Raw genomic sequence first — 20,100 nt, 5'->3', positions numbered from 1 at the left:
ACAGAATTAATCCAGAATCATATTTATTTTGTAATAGGGTGCTTCCATGCTATTGCTATTTTTGGTTGAGATTCATTTGCATACTGGCAAATTCAGGTTGCACAATTAAAATCAATTTGGAGCTCACTCCCCCCCCCCATATTGGACTTCTGCAATAAGTAACAGGATAATGATAATGATAATGATATCCTGAACTCCTCCAAAAAGAAGTCATAGAATCATAGATCATAGAATAGTAGAGTTGGAAGGGGCCTATAAGGCCATCAAGTCCAACCCCCTGCTCAATGCAGGAATCCAAATCAAAGCAAGTCCAGGGTGGCAAACAACTAGTGGTAAAACAATAAAAACATCTTAAAAATAGTTCCAAAACAGACAAAGACTGGGATAAGGTCTCTACTTAAAAGGCTTGTTGGAGGAGGAAGGTCTTCAGTAGGCGCTGAAAAGACGAGGTGGTGCAGTCTGGTGTTTAAGGGGAGGTATAACCAACCCTCATCAAACTTCCCCACAAACTTTGTGCAAATAAATCAGGATGCTCAATAAATAGGATATCTGTAAGTGACCCTAGTTTCTGTCATAATAATGGTATTATTATGTTCCAAATGGGTATGCTTCAATAACAGCCTTTTTATTAGTATTTAATAACTGGGATCCATACCGATATCTGTAGAATTGTTAGTCAAATGTTAACTCTGCTAGGACCTTTTCAAGGTAGGGAACAGTTGCAGAGGAAGCCAAGATGATCACCAGAATTGTACTCCATCTTTGAGTCACTCCGTCTTGTGATCCTTCAGCGGATTAGCAATTCCTGAAAACAAGGTGATCAGGGTGTTATAAAGGCAAATAGAGGGTTCTGTTGGATAGCTCTGTTCCGCTTGCCAGGGGCACCAACATCTTAGTTTATTAATTTATTACATTATTACCTAGCTGAAAAGAATCCCAGAATGGCTGTCATAAGATTAATAATCAGAGAATCCCTGCCCACAGGCTTCTTGGGTTGTATGCATCATAGCCCTAAGGCAATCATTCCACCAGCTCAAGGATTTCTTTTTTGTGAGAGAACAATCTCTTCCTCTCCTCTCCTGCACTCCCAAAATGTGTTCTGGGTTTCCCCCCATCCCTCCAGAGCTGATGTGGGGATGATGTGGGGGGAAGGGGGAACCTGTTGCATTAACTCTTAATACTAGCGCAAAAAGGTACAAAACGCTTATTATCTACAGGACACAATACAAAAGGAAAAAGAAACAAGGAGGGCATCAGCTATTGAAGGTACATAATTCCTCTTCCCGTGTTACCCACATGAAGGGGCAATGTTGGGAGAAATAACAATTCATGGCATTTTCTAACAATTCATGGCAACAAATCCCCTGCCCTGCCCTGCTGTCCACACAGTAGTATGGATGCCTGGCAGGGAAACCTAAACCTGTAGACCCAGCAGCCCCTTTCTAGCCGTGTTGTCCCTTCACATATTAACTCACACGAAGGGGGACTATAATAGTTTCTATAACACCCACCGCGAATGGAAACAGTTGAGAGAGAGGAAAGGCCAAACAGAGTTGGTCTCAGCAGAGCCAATGGAGAGGCCCTGCTGCCCCATTTCTGCCTTTGCGACACCCTGATAAAAACCTTTTTGTGAAGATCATGGACCCATGGTAGTCACTGAGAGGATTCACGACTTCTGAAAAAATAATGATAATCACATCCTTGGGATCTTTTTTACCCTAAAACAAAGTCAAATAATTTTAGTTCCTAAAGCAAGAAAATAAATACTTAAGTGATTACATATTTGGGACAACTGTCTTTCTACTTCACATTTAAATATAGAAAAGAATATTAAATTGTCTATATCTTTCCAAGCAGCCTAAAGACAGAATGTATCTTCTTGATCATCCCAGAGTGCAGGATACAGAATAATGGGCTCAAGTTAGAGGAAGCCAGATGTTGACTGAACATCAGGAAAAACATTCCTAACCATTAGAGCAGTATAACAATTCCCTAGGGAGGTGGTGGGCTCTCCAACACTGAAGGCATTCAAGAGGCAGTTGGACAACCACCTGTCGGGTATGCTTTAAGTTAGATTTCTGCCCCTTCCAACTCTATTATTCTATGATTCTATAACAATAAATAACAGAATGCATTTTTAAAAATAGATTTCCTTGGGATTCATTTTAATTTTATAGTGGATAGAATTAAAAGCATCCCTGTAAAATGGAAGCATTCATTGGCATTTGAACTTTAGTAATGATATGCAGCAATGATATGAAGAATATTCAGTATGTGATTAATAATGCTTTTAAACAGATGAACTAATATACAGAGTACTGAAGAGTACTTGGCAACAATGTCTCCAAGTACAAGGGAGCTCTTTATGTTCATATTACATATGATCTTCAAATCTACCCATGATTTCCCCATGTTTTCCCTCTTTACTGTTCATTTTATTCCACACCTTCAGTGGCGCTGGAGGTCTGGGTCAACAGCAATGGAAGATAGGATTTTACCTAAACCTTTGTCGGCAAGGCCTTTCTACCTCTTTAAAGTGTTCCCTAGAGAAAGCAGAATCTGCTACATCTACATCAGTAGTTTCTTTCACCAGAAGAAAGACAGACTATCATTTGGCAGAGAAGGTAAGGTAAATGTAAATAAGCACCTTAAACAAAACTATGCAGGTAAGAAGCCAGCAGGGGTGTGGGGGCTTTCCAATGTTTTGCACTGCCTGCAGCATGTACGACTATCTGCCTGTTGGACAGAAGTCGTGGGTGTGCTCTCGGTGCAATGAGCTCCTGGCTCTCCGGGAACGACTTCATTTCCTTGAGGCCAAGGTGGCGGACCTGGAAAAGCTGAGAGAGGCAGAGAGGTGTGTGGAGGAGGCCTTCAGGGACGTTATAGCTGTGTCCCACTCCAAGGATGATAGCTCTCCTGCTATCATGGAGAACGATGGTCTCGGGGAAGGACAGCATCCAGCTGAGGAAGAGGGAAACGATCCCTTAGAAGGGACCCATTCCTTGGGGGATGAGCAGCTATCCTCTCGTGCCGAGGATATATCTCCAGGGGGTGGAGGGATCCTTGTAGTGGGTGATTCGATCATTAGGAACATAGACAGTGGGGTGTGTGATGGGCGTGTAGACCGCAAGGTGTTTTGCCTGCCTGGTGCGAAGGTTGCGGATATCGCCCGTCGTTTAGATAGTTTGGTAGACAGTGCTGGGAAGGAGTCAGTGGTCGTGGTGCACGTTGGCACCAACGACATGGGGAAATGCAGCCGTGAGGTCCTGGAAGCAAAATTTAGGTTGCTAGGTAGGATGCTGAAAGCCAGGACCTCCAAGGTGGCTTTCTCTGAAATGCTACCGGTTCCATGTGCAGGACCAGCCAGACAGGCCCAGCTTCGCAGTCTCAATGCGTGGATGAGACGATGGTGTCGGGTGGAAGGGTTTGGATTTGTTAGGCACTGGGGAACATTTTGGGACAAGCCGGGCCTGTACAAAAGGGACGGGCTCCACTTGAACCAGAATGGAACCAGACTGCTGGCACTTAAAATTAAAAAGGTGGCAGAGCAGCTTTTAAACTGACTGAGGGGGGAAACCCGACAGGAGCTGAGAAAGGTCCGGTTCGGAATAAACCTCCCCCCTGGGATAAAAACCAAAGAAATGATGAAATTTTAAAAGGGGTAGGCCTAGAAGTAGGCATTGTGAGAGCAGGGGCACAGGATATAAATTCAGAAGAGCAAAATTACCACAGGCCTAACCACAAGTGCCAAAGACACTTGAAGAGAGACACTGCTTACAAGTGCCTGTACGCTAATGCTAGGAGCCTCCGAACCAAGATGGGAGAACTGGAGTGCTTGGTCTTAGAGAAGAGCATTGATATAGTGAGCATAACCGAGACCTGGTGGAATGGAGAAAACCAGTGGGATACGGTTATCCCTGGATATAAACTATATCGGAAGGACAGGGAAGGACGTATTGGTGGCGGAGTCGCTCTATACGTGAAAGAAGGCATTGAATCCAGCAAGCTCGAAACCCCAAAAGAGGCAGACTCCTCCACAGAATCGTTGTGGGTGGTGATACCGTGCCCCAGGAGGGACTTAATACTGGGAACGATCTATCGTCCCCCTGATCAAAATGCTCAGGGAGACCTTGAGATGAGATATGAAATTGAGGAAGCATCCAAACTAGGAAATGTGGTAGTAATGGGTGACTTCAACTACCCGGACATAGACTGGCTGCATATGTGTTCCAGTCATGACAAAGAAGCAAAGTTTCTAGATATTCTAAATGACTATTCCCTAGATCAGTTGGTCATGGAACCGACCAGAGGGACGGCAACCCTGGACTTAATCCTCAGTGGGGACCGGGACCTGGTGCGAGATGTAAGTGTTGTTGAACCGATTGGGAGCAGTGACCACAGTGCTATTAAATTAAACATACATGTAACTGGCCAATTGCCAAGAAAATCCAACACGGTCACATTTGACTTCAAAAGAGGAAACTTCACAAAAATGAGGGGATTGGTAAAAAGAAAGCTGAAAAACAAAGTCCAGAGGGTCACATCACTCGAAAATGCTTGGAAGTTGTTTAAAAACACTATATTAGAAGCTCAACTGGAGTGCATACCGCAGATCAGAAAAGGTACCGCCAGGGCCAAGAAGATGCCAGCATGGTTAACGAGCAAAGTCAAGGAAGCTCTTAGAGGCAAAAAGTCTTCCTTCAGAAAATGGAAGTCTTGTCCGAATGAAGAAAATAAAAAAGAACACAAACTCTGGCAAAAGAAATGCAAGAAGACAATAAGGGATGCTAAAAAAGAATTTGAGGAGCACATTGCTAAGAACATAAAAACCAACAACAAAAAATTCTATAAATACATTCAAAGCAGGAGACCATCTAGGGAGACAAGTGGACCCTTGGATGATAAGGGAGTCAAAGGTGTACTAAAGAACGATAAGGAGATTGCAGAGAAGCTAAATGAATTCTTTGCATCTGTCTTCACAGTGGAAGATATAGGGCAGATCCCTGAACCTGAACTAACATTTGCAGGAAGGGATTCTGAGGAACTGAGACAAATAGTGGTAACGAGAGAGGAAGTTCTAAGCTTAATGGACAATATAAAAACTGACAAATCACCAGGCCCGGATGGCATCCACCCGAGAGTTCTCAAAGAACTCAAAGGTGAAATTGCTGATCTGCTAACTAAAATATGTAACTTGTCCCTCGGGTCCTCCTCCGTGCCTGAGGACTGGAAAGTGGCAAATGTAACACCAATCTTCAAAAAGGGATCCAGAGGGGATCCCGGAAATTACAGGCCAGTTAGCTTAACTTCTGTCCCTGGAAAACTGGTAGAAAGTATTATTAAAGCTAGATTAACCAAGCACATAGAAGAACAAGCCTTGCTGAAGCAGAGCCAGCATGGCTTCTGCAAGGGAAAGTCCTGTCTCAGTAACCTATTAGAATTCTTTGAGAGTGTCAACAAGCATATAGATAGAGGTGATCCAGTGGACATAGTGTACTTAGACTTTCAAAAAGCGTTTGACAAGGTACCTCACCAAAGGCTTCTGAGGAAGCTTAGCAGTCATGGAATAAGACGAGAGGTCCTCTTGTGGATAAGGAATTGGTTAAGAAGCAGAAAGCAGAGAGTAGGAATAAACGGACAGTTCTCCCAATGGAGGGCTGTAGAAAGTGGAGTCCCTCAAGGATCAGTATTGGGACCTGTACTTTTCAACTTGTTCATTAATGACCTAGAATTAGGAGTGAGCAGTGAAGTGGCCAAGTTTGCTGACGACACTAAATTGTTCAGGGTTGTTAAAACAAAAAGGGATTGCGAAGAGCTCCAAAAAGACCTCTCCAAACTGAGTGAATGGGCGGAAAAATGGCAAATGCAATTCAATATAAACAAGTGTAAAATTATGCATATTGGAGCAAAAAATCTTAATTTCACATATATGCTCATGGGGTCTGAACTGGCGGTGACCAACCAGGAGAGAGACCTCGGGGTTGTAGTGGACAGCACAATGAAAATGTCGACCCAGTGTGCGGCAGCTGTGAAAAAGGCAAATTCCATGCTAGCGATAATTAGGAAAGGTATTGAAAATAAAACAGCCGATATCATAATGCTGTTGTATAAATCTATGGTGCGGCCGCATTTGGAATACTGTGTACAGTTCTGGTCGCCTCATCTCAAAAAGGATATTATAGAGTTGGAAAAGGTTCAGAAGAGGGCAACCAGAATGATCAAGGGGATGGAGCGACTCCCTTACGAGGAAAGGTTGCAGCATTTGGGGCTTTTTAGTTTAGAGAAAAGGCGGGTCAGAGGAGACATGATAGAAGTGTATAAAATTATGCATGGCATTGAGAAAGTGGATAGAGAAAAGTTCTTCTCCCTCTCTCATAATACTAGAACTCGTGGACATTCAAAGAAGCTGAATGTTGGAAGATTCAGGACAGACAAAAGGAAGTACTTCTTTACTCAGCGTATAGTTAAACTATGGAATTTGCTCCCACAAGATGCAGTAATGGCCACCAGCTTGGATGGCTTTAAAAGAAGATTAGACAAATTCATGGAGGACAGGGCTATCAATGGCTACTAGCCGTGATGGCTGTGCTCTGCCACCCTAGTCAGAGGCAGCATGCTTCTGAAAACCAGTTGCCAGAAGCCTCAGGAGGGGAGAGTGTTCTTGCACTCGGGTCCTGCTTGCGGGCTTCCCTCAGGCACCTGGTTGGCCACTGTGAGAACAGGATGCTGGACTAGATGGGCCACTGGCCTGATCCAGCAGGCTCTTCTTATGTTCTTATCTCATAAATAATAAATAATTCTTCTTATACATACAGGACTACGTACATATTTTAAGAATACATGTTTGAGTGCATTCTCACATGCACCAGATAAACATTACAATAGAGTAATTCCTACTACAGGTACAATGTGAATATATGCCCTTATATATACTAATCAGATTTGAATATTAAAAGTGATTTTCAAATTTCAAGAGTAGTTTTTTTATTTTACAAAATTTGTATATCACTTACTAGCACAAAAGATCTTAAAGTGGTTTACAATTGATATTTTTAGCGGTTTCGCTGGTTTCTAAATACAGCCATCTAGATGGATTGTTACGTTTGGGTTTTTAAAAAAAAAATGTTTCTAATTTTTCATACAGAATTGGTTTTAATTTTAATATCTGAGGTAGGACCTAAGAAAAATATTGTGGAATGGGATAATAATTGCAGCAAACAAATGTTTAGTAAAGCTAAATTTTTCTAACATACATCAACTTGCCAAACATTAATTTTCAGAGCTCAAAGAGACTGATCGATATCAGTCTGAATTTTATTAAACAAAAATCCAAGCGCTCAAGAATAGTCAAGGCACCTTATCTCGAATAATTTTGCAAAACAGAGCAGTGTTTTTTCAAAATGTGTGTTGAAGAGAGATTGTATAGAATTAGCACCAAGGGGTTATATAATTTATGTTTATCAATTAAATTCATGTATTAAAACAGTCACTTTTCAGTTTGTGCCTACTTTAGTGGACTGCACCAAAGAGTTCTCACTTTTCAGTTTAATTCTTTTCTCACTGACACTCCCCAAAATCAAGTATTTGATAGTTGGTTTTAGTTAGCATAAAAGTTAGGCACCTTAGGCTGCAATTCTATGAGCACTTACCTAGCATTATAACCCATTGAACACAGTGAGACTTACTTCTGAGTAAGCATGCACCACAAAGGTTTGCAAATAGACATTAAAGTAGTTGGCAAGAACCCCAGACTATGTTTTGCAACCTTTTCATGAATTACTATTATCTTTATTCCTTATAATATTGCGTATTTTTTTGTGGGACTCTTAAATGATATAAGTAGTGCTAATGGATAACTGACAGTTTGGGGAGAAGAAATGGGGCTATGTAGAAATATATTTTTAGTAAAGGTTCTCAGGCTGTCAAATGTTCACTAAAGCTGAGAATATGTGCACCTTAAAATGTTCTGCAATTTAATAGTCTACCTATAATAATTTACTTCTGGGTATATTATCACCAGCTCTAATTACAATATTCACAGAGAGAGCAAGTTGGGTGAATAAGCAGGTGGCATTTATTTTCTAATGTGTTCCATTTGTCACTGTCTACACACCCTGAAGTTGCTCATATCACACAGAAATCACTCCATCATCCATCACCTTTTCTGAGACAAACGATAGCATTGTCCTCCTGTCCATATACGAAATTCAATTCCATCATGCACCTTGCTTCCATTTCCTGCAATGCATCACCAGAATGGGATCAAATACTATAGAAAGCCAGAATTTATCAATTTTGGGGAAAAGGAAAAGATGGAATATCAAATACCTCAATTTGGGAAGGATGAGTAATATGTGTGATCAATTATAATTGACACCAGTTATACACTATTTGGTTGTGTAAATATGGTCACTGGGGGGAAAATTCAGCCCTGTTCCAAGCATCATTTAGTGCTCTTATAATACAAATAAAACACAACTTAAACGCTGCATTTTAATACTGTAACTTCTTATAGTATACATGATTAACAGCCACCAATTGCAACAGTAGTTGCAGTAGAAAATAAGACTGTACAGTATAATATTGCTTCCTGCACAACACAGTTCTGTGTCCTGACACTATATGAAAATATACCCTAAATGGAAAAAATAGGTTGATGGATTTTGTTCCCAGGGCCTAATCACCATGTTGGGGTCAATTTTCCATCCCAGTCAAAATGATGAGCAGTTCTGGCTCTTCTATAATACATGGCAGGCATGAGTGCTTTAAGCATCAGAATTGGTTTCAAAAATGAAATTTCTTGTCCTTTGCAAGACCTCTTGTATAAGTACACTTTGACAGAGCTTGGAAAAGTTACTTTTTTGAACTACAACTCCTATCAGCCCTAGGCAACATGGCCACTGGATTAGGCTGATGGGAGCTGTAGTTCAAAAAAGTAACTTTTCCAAGCTCTGCACTTTGATCACTCTTGCAAGTTCTGTAAGGGCTGATTCTTAGATTTACATTTTGTGCTGTTAGATACCTAAACACAAAATACATATATGGTACATCAGATATGAAAGGTGTCATCATGGAGAAATAGCTGGGGACAAGATGATTCTCCTTTATCACTATGTTTTAAAAGGAAAATGGGAGACTTCTTCCTGCATACATCTTTCCCAACTGACACACCGCAAATGTATTTTGTACTTGAGTACACAGCTTGAAGCAAGAAGTGGTCCTAAGGGCATGGAGTGTAGACTAAAATGACTTGTAGACTCTGCCCCATCAATGTTATGGATTAATTCAGTTTGCATTTAAAGGCAAATCTACTTAATTTGCAATTTCCAAAACAAGTCCCAAACTGAAACACAGCTATCCTTTGAACTCTGTGCTTCTCCCCGTTTTGTGGTGCAGTTCTCCAACTAAAAGAAAATGTTCAAAAATGTGTATACTAGGGGAAAGTGTGCATAAAAATGCATATATTGGTGAAATGCCCTATATATGAGGAAATTGCTCTGCCAAAACGTGTTTATTAGGAGAAATTTCTGATGGATTTTCATGAGCATTTTTAAAAAACAATAACCACAAGCTGATGTGGAAATGTAGAAAACTGAATAGTGAATAGTTTCAATCAGTGGAACTTAACAGCATAATTCAATGTTTTAAAGGAATGTTTTGGGGATTTTTTTGGTCTAGAACACATCACTTGTTGTGAATGTTGTCAATGTGGGATAGATAGTGGAAGAAACCATTTTTTAAAATGAGAAGTAGTTTCAGTGCAGTAGTTTCTAGCCAATGTAAATTTTCATTAGAAGTGCAGATGTGGACAATGCAAAAACTGGGCATATTTAGCCTGGAGAAGAGGAAGACTGAGAGGAGATATGATAGCACTCTTCAAGTACATGAAAGGTTGTCACATAGAGGAGGGCTGGGATCTCTTCTCGATCGTCCCAGAGTGCAGGACACAGAATAATGGGCTCAAGTTGCAGGAAGCCAGATTTCGAGTGGACATCAGGAAAAACTTCCTAACTGTTAGAGCCATATGACAATGGAACCAATTACCTAGAGAGGTAGTGGGCTCTCCGACACTGGAGGCATTCAAGAGGCAGCTGGACAGCCATCTGTCAGGAATGCTTTGATCTGGACTCCTGCATTGAGCAGGGGGTTGGACTTGATGGCCTTGTAGGCCCTTTCCAACTCTACTATTCTATGATTCTATGAAAACAGCAGCATCAAATTCAAAATCACTTTGCATAAGACAATTTAATGTTTAGTTTTATTAGTTACACTGCTACAGACTGATCTTATGAGCTGCTGAGCCAACAAAGGAGACACAGCTGGTTCCCACACACTGGTGGTACTAAGGCTTACTGCCCGGCTCTACACTGGTGCAGCAGCAGTGGCCAGTGGCATGACTATACCATTGCTTTCTCTATGCACAGAGTAAATTTTTCCCAGCATAAAATCCATCTTGGCAATTCAGGGCACAATCCTATATTGAGGATCAGCTGGCTGAGGGGATATAGGATTTGGTGAAAGCCCTGTTAAGTATATCACTGGAACACCAGATGTATCGCCACCCTGACAGGTATATATCGGTGGAATTCTCTCAATATTTTAGCGGAACATCTAAAATGTATACGGGAGAAGCACACTTACACCAGATCCTATATCCTTAAGTTCATGGCCAGCCTCCCTCTATCAACTACACAACTCTATACTGTCCTGACACAATGAATCTCTCTTCCACTGCTTTCAGTAGGGTGGGAGAGGGATTCTGTGCCAATAATAATGTTATGCGCCACCCCAATCTCCGAGCGGTGAGATTTCCAGGGGTCGCTGCACTCGCTCAGGGTTTGGTTTCCTTGGAAAGAAGGTCAGCAGAGACTGTGGTGTCTTCATGAAATATGGTTTATTTATTTACACACATTCCAACCTGAGCTTAGGATGGAGGGGTTCAAGGCATCAGCAGTCCAATATCCAGCTTTTCCATCAGGGTTACAGGAGGCATCCCAAAGCCATGGTGCAGAGAGCCAGTCTCTCTGCCTACCTCCAGTTCCCAGCCTTTCTCAGACTCAGCTAACTACACAAGCCTTTCCTAGGTCCCGGGGTGGGGGAGGCTCTCCTGAAGAGTTTCAGTGACAAAAGGATCTCCCTGGCCCATTCATCAGTTGCTGGACACCTGACAGACCCATTACCCCACCTGGCCACTATTAAATTAACAAAAGAAAGCCATCCGACCAGCAGAGTGGGTTTCTCACCCCCAGGTGCAAGGCTCCAAATCAGAGGCTGGAAGGGGACTCATAGAAATTATCCATCTCAGCCCCAAAGCTATAACAATAATAATACTGTAGAATACAACAAAATGTCCATTTATAACCTTTACTATAAAATACAGTAATACCTCAGTTAATGAATCCTCCAGGAATGAAGCTCCTTTTAACCAAGGCTTTTTTAAAGGTGACTCTGACGAGCTTTACTTTGCTGTGGGTAAACTTCTAAGCCTGTGCCTGTGTCTTTATTTTGCTATCAACAAACAGACAAGCCTATGCTTTTGCTTTCAGGTGAAACTGACCAGCCTGTGTCTTATGTTTTGCAGGGATAAACCTTCAAGCCTATACCTTTGCTTTAAGGTGAAACTGACAAGCCTGTATCTTTGCTTTGCTATCAATAAACTGATAAGCCTGTGCCTTTGCTTTGCTAGGGTGAAAATTGATGAGCCTGTGTGTTTGCTTTGCATTAAAGAGATCTCTTGCTTTCTCCCAGATCTGGGGACTGAAGGATCCAATATGATTCAGAGGAGGAGAAGGAGGGGGAATGGGTGGGTACCAGGTAGGCACCATTTTAAACCCCTGTTGAAGCTGCCCCCACCACCTATGAGCAGGCGTAGGAACTATCTCTATTATTTCCATGTTATTCCTACCTCTGGTATCAAAGTTTCTGTTAAAGAAGCAATGTCTAGGAACACACATCCGCTTTGTTAACTGAAGCATTACTGTAGTATATCTCTACTCAGTGTCTGAATATTTCATTGCTAACAAATTCACCTAGTTAAACAATTATGTTGGTGACAACATTGGCCACTTGAGCAACAAACTCTTAGGATGCGTTTATTAGTAGTCTAATCCTAACTTTTCACCTCCAGTAAATATATGCACAGGATGGGATATATTGACTATTGCATTAGTGCAGTTTTTCTCACCGTGATACTATGTTGGTGTTTCAAGTACATTACTCCACATCACTGGCGGGCACTCTGCCGCAGATATTTTTAGATATGACTGCAGTAATCAAGTTAAAATTGCTATGTGTCTTCAAGTCGATTATGACTTATGGTGACCCTATGAATCAGTGACCTCCAATAGCATCTGTCATGAACCACCCTGTTCAGATCTTGTAAGTTCAGGGCTATGGTTTCCTTTATACAATCAATCCATCTCTTGTTTGGTCTTCCTCTTTTTCTACTCCCTTCTGTTTTCCCCAGCATTATTGTCTTTTCTATTGAATCATGTCTTCTCATTATATGTACAAAGTATGATAACCTCAGTTTCATCATTTTAGCTTCTAGTGACAGTTCTGGTTTCATTTGTTCTAACACCCAATTATTTGTCTTTTTTGCAGTCCATGATATCCGCAAAACTCTCCTCCAACACATTTCAAATGTGTTGATTTTTCTCTTATCCATTTTTTTCACTGTCCAACTTTCACATCCATACATAGAGATGGGGAATATCATGGTCTGAATGATCCTGACTTTAGCATTCAGTGATACATCTTTGCATTTGAGGACCTTTTCTAGTTCTCTCATAGCTGCCCTTCCCAGTCCAGCCTTCTGATTTCTGGACTATAGTGTACATAAGTGAAAACAATGAATAGCTTTCCAATATGATATAATCCATAACGTCAACCTTTAATCATATACAAGAAAATTATTGTCAGGTTCTGAAAAAATGTGGCCCATTTATCATCCCTCATTCAGGCTGCAAAGCAGGCAGTTTTATTACACTTAAGTGTGCAGTGCTATACACTTAAGTGGTATTGAACTCAAAGGGGTTAACGTCTGAGTAGATGTGAATAGTATTCCACATAGGATTTAACTCTGCACATTTTAAGCTCACACAGTACTCTTAAACACTGTATATTTATTCAAAAGTAAGTACTAGATGAGTGTTCATAGGATTACAGTGTTAGGGTCTTATTAATTTCAAAGGAAGAATTCAACAAATGCACAAATCTCTCCTTCTGAAACTAAGGAGTCTTTAAAGTGCTTAATTTTAGTTGGACCATGCCCAATTGTGAAGTATGTCTTAAGACCTAGTGTCTACAATTACAGAATACAATATTTTAAAAAATACAGATTTTCAGTCTGAAATTTCTTTACATCGTTTGTAACACTTGCAATATCTGCATCAAATCAAGTTCTTCAGACTCTCAGTTTAGGTTTTTTCCCATTTGTTTTCCATACATGGACCATTTTTTCTTGCACACTACAGGAAAAAGCATTTTCAAGCAGGCAAAAAGCTATTTTGTTTCCACATGTTCATGCGGTTTATGAGCAGAAGGTATTTCAGGAGCTCTGCAAAAAACAAAACAAAACACAACCTAGTATGAATGGACATAATTTTCCCATATATTGTGGAAAGGCAGAGTTGAATGTCCAAACACATTTCAACCAATCTTTCCTTCATTTTCAAAAATATATATTTCAGAAGATAATATGAAAGGGGGCTTCTGAAGGCAGCAATAAAAACAAAGGGGGGAAAGCTAGCAAGTTACTCAGTCTTTGTTGATTAAGCACGTGTTTTAGTTTATTCATTAATCCATCCATCAGCATAAATTTGCTTATGAGAAAAATCCATTGTTCTAAAGACAGACATATTTTAGGTGATACATGGATGAGATGCAACAGGCGCAATCTTTAAAAGATATTTCCTCTTCTTTCATACACAGGATGGAATCCCTTATGACATTTATTTGTAAAACTTATATCCTGCCCTTCATCACAAGATCCCAGGGCAGATTACAACATAAAAAAAAGTAAAACAAGATATTAAAATCACAAATATCAAAGTCTGACAGTTTCCCACTACACAGGCCAATCTTACAACCTTAAAAAGCTTGTACAGAAAGGCAGGTCTTCAGTTGGTGCCTAAAGCTGTACCGTATTGGTGCCAGCCTAACCTCCAGAGTGGGATGCATTCCACAACCGGGGTGCTATTGACGAGATGGTTTTCCATCTGCATTTTAAAAGCATTTATTAAAATTAATGTTTTTTCTTTTAAAAAAATTAGTACTCTGCCTGATTGACAGCAACTTTTTATTCAACAACAAAGTTTTTAATCAATTAATCTGATTGATCAACAGTGGAATCCTATACACATATTCTGCAGCTCAAACCTAAAAAGATAAAGAATGCTGTGTCATGCAACTAGCTGAAGTGATTTCTAAACAGCTTCATGTCCTCTTTTTAAGGTAGATTTTGAAAAACAAATGGAGGTAAACCGGAGTAGAGACTCAAAGAGACAAGTGTGAGGAAGAAAACAGGGCTCCCTTCAATGGTGGGATGCAGAAGGAGATGGAAACAGGCTTCTAGAGCTTACAACTTGCTATCCAAACTCTTCCTCAGATTGTTTGGAGATGTGGAGAATACCACATCTGTCTAAAATGTGGGATGACCCATGCACTACAGTTGGCAGATAGGTCATTAATTTTTGCAATATTTATTCGACTTACTAACAGAAAACACTGTAGTAAGTTTGACTAATTGTAAGTATTCTTATTTATTTTTTATTTAATTTATATCCCACCCTTCCTCCCTGCAGGAGCCCAGGGAGGCTCTTGAAACAGGAGCCAATCTCTGTCCCTCTATTATTATTATTGTTATTAATTTAAATAGTGCCATCAGAGGCACATTGCGCTGTACATAAAATAAATAAATAAGTAAGTAAATAAGTCCCTGCCCAGTAAGACATACAATCTAAATAAAACAAAATAAGAACAAAGGAAAAGAAACAAACAGAGAACAAAGTGAGGACTTCAAGTGCACATACTCTAGGTATATAAATACAGATTTTTTTTAAAAAAAACAACCCTAAGTTGAAACTCCAAAAGCTTTGGAAAATAGGGTTTTAAATATGACTTAAAAACTGAAATTGAAGGAGCAGTCCGCAACTCCCAGCAGCCCTCGCCAGCATGGCCAGTGGTTCAGGGAAGATGGAAGTTGTAGTCCAACATCATCTGGAGGGATACAGGTTGCCCAGCCCAGCTGAATAGGTACACAAATGTATGTTTATAGTTGCAGGAATACTTGCCATAGTTTTCTCTTTAAAATTTTTTTTAAAAGGCCAAAATGATTCAGAGGATACTTTTTAATAGAACTGCTATGCTGAAAAAGATAAAAGCTTTCACTGTGTACACAACTTTTGCCACAGTACTTTTCTTTGCCTGCATGCGCTGTGTAGCAGGTTGTGTTAAGAGTTCAGCTTGGAAATACCTTGACCAAACACCCACTCCACAATAAAGCTGGTAGTAATAAAGGTTATAGGATGTCCTAGGCAAGTCACTATTTCAGTTTAAACTAGATTGTAAACTGAGTGAGGATTAGGGATGGGGTTCGCTGCCTAGTTCCGAGCCACTTGTATTCCAACAGTCCATCGTTCAATCCCAATCTGCCTATTTTTTTGTTCCCGCTTGTTTTTGCACTTGCCAATTCGATCCACTGGGGGTATTTTTGGCGGTGAAAAAAATTATGAAATTTTAAACATAAATGCTTATGTAAGTCCATGGATCTTAATGGATAATAGCAATTGTAATTACAAATATAATTACATAAAATCAGGGAGAAATTGAATAAAAAGCCATGCTGATTACAGCTGCAGCCCACTGCAAGAAATTAGTGCTGGTTCGAAAAGACAGCAGACTGTTAGGTTCAGTCAAACTCTGGTATTAAGTCTGATTTAGCAGATATTCTCACACATCCCTAGTGAGAATAGATCCCATGTACATCACCTTGAATTCCTTAGAAGTAGGAAGGACGCAAAGGTGAATAACTCACACACATATACAAAAGAACTGTTACCCATACATTAGTCTCTATTTCATTCTAATATTCTTTTGGAAGGTACTACCTATGCAAAAGATATTTTTAAAAGGATTTAAATAGCTGGATAAAACATCACAATGATTCTAAAAGAAGAATCTTACAAGTGTGCTTGGATTCACAGGCAAAATTGACTGTAATTAATTATGTGTTTCAGTTACTTTGGATAGCTTTTGGGGGGATAAACAAGTAAAACAGTTTCACTATAAGCTAGAACTCCACACACATTTATATAATGAAAAGCCCAAACTGCAAGAACCTCAGCCTTAGGGCTTAATTCTCACAAACAGTAGCTGAAGTGGCAAAACTGTCTTTACTGTACCACTTCAAAATGCATGGAGTCACATGGTTCCTCCGTGTCATTTTTAAAAAATAAATAAATCTCTTCACTTCCAGAGAAAAGGTTGACAATCTCAAATTTATTAATAAGGCAACCAAATACAGGTTGTAGACAGATAAAAACACAAAAACACATTAATTATATGTAAGAGTTGTACGTAAGGGTTGTTTATTGTACTAGGCGAAGCTACTTGTATATGCCAGGACTTGTATTTTTTGAATGGAAAAGAATTAATGCAGTCAGATGTGGGCACAGAATATGGGGGGAAAAAGAGGGCAGCCAGCAATGGGAGAGCTTTGCCATGGCCGCTGCAAGAGAGGGGATAAAAGAGCCCTTCGCCTCTGACCAAGCTTATGTGGATGAGAGTCAATAGGCAGAGACTATGTTGCTGACCCTTCAGTCCTTGCTGCTCCATTGAAAATATGGCCTCTGATAAAAATTAGTTGCCAATCACAGGTCTAAGGAGACAAGATATAAAAGAGACATGATGTGAATTTCCAGTCACTACTTTACTCAACTTAGCATACATAAATTAAAACCTTTGCAACTCATTTATACTTCTGGTTGCTCTGAGGTGGGTCCCACTGAGTTCAGTGGCAATTACTTCCAGCTTAAGACACTCTTCTGTGATGCCTACAATACAACCCTATGCTTATTTCCTAGGCATGTGTTCCACTGGGGCTTATTCCCAGATAAATATATACAGAATTACAGCCTAATTAGGGAGTAACCCATTGGAATTATTAGGCTTTGTGTGTGTGTGTTATGTGTCTTCAAGTCAATTAAGACTTATGGCGACCCTATGAATCAGCGACCTCCAATGGCATCTCTTGTAAACCACCCTGTTCATATCTTGTAATTTCAGGTCTGTGGCTTCCTTTATGGAATCTATCTCTTGTTTGGTCTTCCCCTTTTTCTACTTCCTTCTGTTTTTCCCAGCATTACTGTCTTTACTTCTGAGTAACACTGATAGCTTTGGCTCACATATATCCTTAGTAGCAAAAACTAATAGCTGCATCCTGTAAGGCTTCAATGAAACACTGTCAGGCATGCATGCAACAGATTTTAGCATTGAATGGGTGTTTTCGGACAACCTTAAATATTTTGACAGCAAGCAAATATTCCAATGGTCAGTCAACCTAATTTTCTAATATCATTTTAAAGACAAAATTACCTGATTTGTGGACACTTAGATTGGTCTTATAAGCTTTTAAAAATATATAGATAAAAATTCACTTTTTGTTTTTACTTTCTAATAAATGCTATTTGTAGGAAACCAGAAACTCTCCATGTGCACGCCATCCTCCTCTCCACTCAAATCTGTTTCAAACCTGATGTTTAAAAGTAATTGTTATCTTAGATCAAAATAGCTTAAAATAATTCTTCAACTTTCTTTACTTCTTAGGTAAAGTAGAAAACAAAAAGTTTCAATCTAGTAAAATTATTCTGCAGTACAACCCTACACGTGTTTACTTAGAAGTCCCACTATGTTCAGTGGTTCTTACTCTCAGGAAAGTTTCTTTAGGGTTACATCTTAAAACATATCTTGATTTGCATATATTTAAAAGTACAATTTAAAATCACAGATACTATTTTTAGGAACTATTTCCTCACAAATTTATTTCATTTACATGGAGTCATGTTACTATACTCAGGGTATAGAGACTGGAAATGCCTATCAAGATACAAAGCAACATTTACACTTATTTTGAATGAAACATCAGATTTTTGTTATATAAAATATAAATATGGCACAATATAAATGAAATAGTCTTGTTTATTTATCAGGTTTAAGTGACTGAGGTGACATCAGCACAGTAAAACAACATTCAATAAAAGAATACCTTAGCAAGCTTGTTCAGAATGCTAACATTATTTTTTCTGCTTTTCCCAACAAAAATGGTTAGCAATAGTCATTACTAAATGTCATTATTTCCTTTTGTTTCTTTTGAGACTTGCTATACCCTAGCATTTTAGATCATAATCAGATCAACAGTTTGATATAATGTGAATCATTTTAGTGGCCATCTTCCTCCTCCTTTGGAGTTAGTACTAAAAGTAAAATGAAAAATGTGTGGCTAACGATTATTTCTGAGACCATCTTAAAGCTAAAAGCAACCCCCAAATTATGTTAACTTTAAGAATCTGCTTTAGTTTAGAAATGTGCTTCTGTTTATAAATAATAAAAGAGAAGGAAATCCATAGGTACCAGACTTGTTAAATGGAAAACTTCAGTGGGCTTTGAAACAACTTTTACACGAACGATTAAAATGAAAAACGCGACCTTTCAAGCCAGCGGGATGTTAAAACTCTCTAATCGTACAAAACAGAATCGTGGCGTAATTCTTTCCAGCTCTACGGCATGACAGTGGAAGTTGGAATAGCGAGTCTACATCATGATGATTTCTCAACATTAAGCGTGAATGTAAGGTAACAATAGACTTGAGTTTCCTGCAACCAGAAACTATGAAACGTTTTGGGTTATTTTAAAACAAGTGAGAATAGGAAGTTGATGCGACTAGGGAAACAATTACTTTGTTTTGAGCGGGATAGGGGAGCAAACGAGCCCCCCGCGCTCGCATCTGTTTGTGCGCTCCAGCTTTTCTTTGTAATGCTCGCGCAGAGTCACTTTATGGGTGATCTATGAAGGCGACGAATTACTGCAGTCACGGGGGGTAAGCGAATCCTTACAATGAAGCGCTAACCGTGCGTGTAACCAGCCTAGGGAGTGTGTGAGGAGTAATGGGGGAAGGGACTATAAACTAGGCTCCTCCTTATCCCTGCGAATCTAACAAAAACAACCATGAAAGAATGAATGAGCCACTAACAGGGGTGAGCAAACACAACAGGAAGGGGGAGGGAGCTGGATGCTAAAGAGGCACCACCGCTAGCATCTCCCCCCTCCCCCCTTGCCTTCCTCTCCCCCGCTCCCGAATGCACCAAAGAACCACCCACCTCCCCCCCTCCGGAACTTACTCCGGTGTAACCCCCTTGACTTTAACCGCTTCTCCGTAAGGCTGAAATCCTTTCCTTACATTGTCACCCACGCCTTTGTAAGATTTGCCTTTGATGAAACTAGTTAACTTCGATGCGGTTAAAAACAACAAACTTTAGCCACCAAGTAACGCTTACAATTGCAGCCGTGAAGCCTCTGATCCCCAAAGCCACTGCAATCAATGGGTTTAAACCACCTCTGTCGCTAACCTTAGGCGCTCTTCTTCAAGAGCTTGCCATTGGATGCAGTGGCATTTACACATGCTTAGGATCGGGCTGTAAGGCATTTGTGTCTTACAGATTTACTCAGGCAACTATATCTATGTTCATAGCTTGTAGCCATTAATTTCTTGCTCGAATCACCCTGAAGTTATCCAAAGACACTACTTCAGAGCAAGAGAGGTAAGAGGTCCCACAACCCTCGTCCTTGTAAGACTCTACCCGACCAGGGCGAATAATTCACACTTCCCTCTTAAACACAGGGAATATCCGTTGACCACGCTTCAAACGTCGACGGTGAATATCGCGGGGAGTCAAAAGATTAGCAATTTACGTGATTTAAAAAAATGCAACCTGGGTCAGAAATATAATTGGGAGGGTGCGATTTCAGATCTATTGACAGGAGACCTGCTGACCCGAACGGTTTTTCATCTGCGTGCACTGAACCAGTATGTTTCTTGGGTGC

The sequence above is a fragment of the Rhineura floridana genome, chromosome 5 (assembly GCF_030035675.1).
Source record: "Rhineura floridana isolate rRhiFlo1 chromosome 5, rRhiFlo1.hap2, whole genome shotgun sequence".
Lineage (NCBI taxonomy): Eukaryota > Metazoa > Chordata > Lepidosauria > Squamata > Rhineuridae > Rhineura > Rhineura floridana.
Note: the sequence above shows the minus strand (reverse complement) of the source record.